Below are 2,445 nucleotides of genomic sequence, written 5' to 3'. Positions count from 1 at the left end.
CTGTTCACTTTATTTAAACACCGTTCTCTAGCTTCTGTTCTCTAGACTAAGGAACCCCCTTTTCTCCTCCTTGGCGAGCTTAACAAACAGAGCCTGTGAGCACATCTAATTATCCTAAAGATGTGTTTATCTGGCCCCTATTTTCTTTGAAAGATAAAGCAAATTCACAAATTAAACTCTCGACCTATGGAGCTCTGAGGTGTGGAGGACATCAGGGTGAAGGGCCTGGAAGTGTGGATGATGGGCGGTTGGTGGCCGTCTTCCTGGGCGTGGCCTCCCTGGCTGCCCTTTGTTCTAGTAACTGCGGGCAGCAGCCGGTGCGTGGGCGGCTGAGGTGTCGCTGGGTGAGACGCTGCCGACGAGGCCACGTGTGTGGTCACTCAGGGTGTATACAGAGACCACAGGTTCACAGGGACCCGATGCTTCGCGGCGGGTTTTCCCTCCACAGGCACCGTGAGGATGAGGTTCTCTTACGTTAGTTCCTTGTTGCGAGTGGAAGGTGACCGGCCCAGCACCGGGAAGGCCGCCGTTCTCCGCGGGGACGAGGAGGCTGGCTCCGCAACCCGTGCACCGCCGAGTGCGGCGGAACGCCAAACTCTGTTCCAGTCCTGAGTGCTCAGTACTTACAGAGAAAGGGAGTGAACATAAGGTGCAAAGACTCACTGAGGCAAGGGGGCCTCTGCAGAGGCACTTCTTATGCTTTCTATCTATCTGTCACATCAGGGGACCTAATGCAGCAGCGGTGAAAACGGCCGCCCACAACGCAGTCCGGGCTCCCGGCCCCTCGCAGAAAGCCCCCGGGACGCCCTCGGTGCCACGCTCCCGTCGGCCCTCTGGTACCCGAGGATGAACAGAACGCCAACGTCCACTTCACCTCGCGAAGGCGCGACCCGTGAAGCCGCCTGCAGGTTACACCTGTCTCATCCACATGGAGACGGTTCGGCTTGGGGCACGTCCGGTAAGGTGCCCGCCGAAGCCACCCGAGGTCACTGGCCTCCCTGATTCAACACGCACCTTTCGCAAAAGACATCTTTGAAAGAACCGTTCTCCGTGGACGTGGTACGGGGTTCTCAAAGGCCACGCGCCCGAGGCTTTGCATTGTGCAGACCTCACTGTCCCTGACTTTCAGTCTGAACACGCCGGTGTTCTAGCCAGGTTTCTTGTGTGGCCCAAGGTGCATTTGTGAAACTGGAAACAATAAAAACAATTCAGGGTGAGAAAAGCAGTCTCCCACGTTCCCAACGGTTAGGAGAGGCGAAACTGTTTCTTCCTACACCTTGTCGGCAGAATCCCCGGGACTCGTGCAGGCGGTAGGCGCCACAGCCCTGGGCAGCCTCGCGCTTCAGCCCGGACACGACGGCCGGTGGACTCCCTCCGCAAAGACCGAGCCACAGGTCAGGGGGACGAAGGGCTGGGAACTCGCCCCGCCTGGAGAGGGAAGCAGCCCAACAGGAAGGCACTCCAGCCGGGGCCGTGGGGCACCGCCTGCAACCCCGGATGTCTTTATACGGATGCCGTTTTTTCCTAAGAATTCAAAGGAAGCTTAACTTAAAAAAAATAAAACTTTTTCCACACGTGACTGACTAAGTATATCTCAAAAATGTGACTTTGAGAGGTGCTGGGTATGTTAGGCGGAATGCTGGTCCCCCTGGAATGTTCACATTCTCCTTCCTGGGACCTGTGACAGATGTTACCGGAGCCCCTCGAGGGAGGCCAGGCTGCAGGCAGTACTGTGGTGGCTACTCAGATGGCCGCCAAACAAGGACAGCGGCTTGCCATATCGGGCAGGCCCAGCGCGACCACAGGGGCTTGGACAGGACAGAGAAGCGAAGAGTCCGAGAGAGCCTGGCAGACGCCCGTGGCCAGCTGTGGAGGCACAGGCTGGGCCATCGGCCGAGGAAGGCGGGGAGGCCGGGAAACCGGCTCTGCCCCAGGACGCCCAGGAGGACCCAGCCGGGGAGGCCCTCCCAGAACCCCGCCACCCCTGCAGGCGGCAGGATGACCACGCCCTGCTGTTTAGCTGCCAGGTTTGCTGAAGTGGCTGCAGGGGCGGCAGGAACCCAAGGGAGTGGCCAGTCCAGTGGATGCGGCTGCCGCTCTCTAGAACACGCTTTCCCTCTCTGCCTTCTTCCCACCAGGCCGCCCACATTTCAGTGACCTGAACAGCCGGCACCGAGCCCGCGGCCCACCATCGCCGGCAGGTGCAGGCAGCGCACGCCACCTCCGCACGGGCTTCCCCGGACCCTGCTGGACACTGACGTGTGGGAACCGGCGCAGACACGCTGCGCTGAGCCAGGGGGGAAACTGGGAGACTGCCCGGCAGCTCCCCCTCTGGGGCAGGGGCACATGAAAGAACACAGGGCGACTTGATGGCCTCCCGCCCCCAGGAGGAGCCAGAGCGCAACCCTGGTCAGGAGGGCAAATCGTATCCACAATGCATCTGAG

The sequence above is a fragment of the Desmodus rotundus genome, chromosome 3, assembly GCF_022682495.2.
Source record: "Desmodus rotundus isolate HL8 chromosome 3, HLdesRot8A.1, whole genome shotgun sequence".
Lineage (NCBI taxonomy): Eukaryota > Metazoa > Chordata > Mammalia > Chiroptera > Phyllostomidae > Desmodus > Desmodus rotundus.
The sequence above is the reverse complement of the archived record's forward strand: the minus strand, read 5'-3'. Positions refer to the sequence as shown.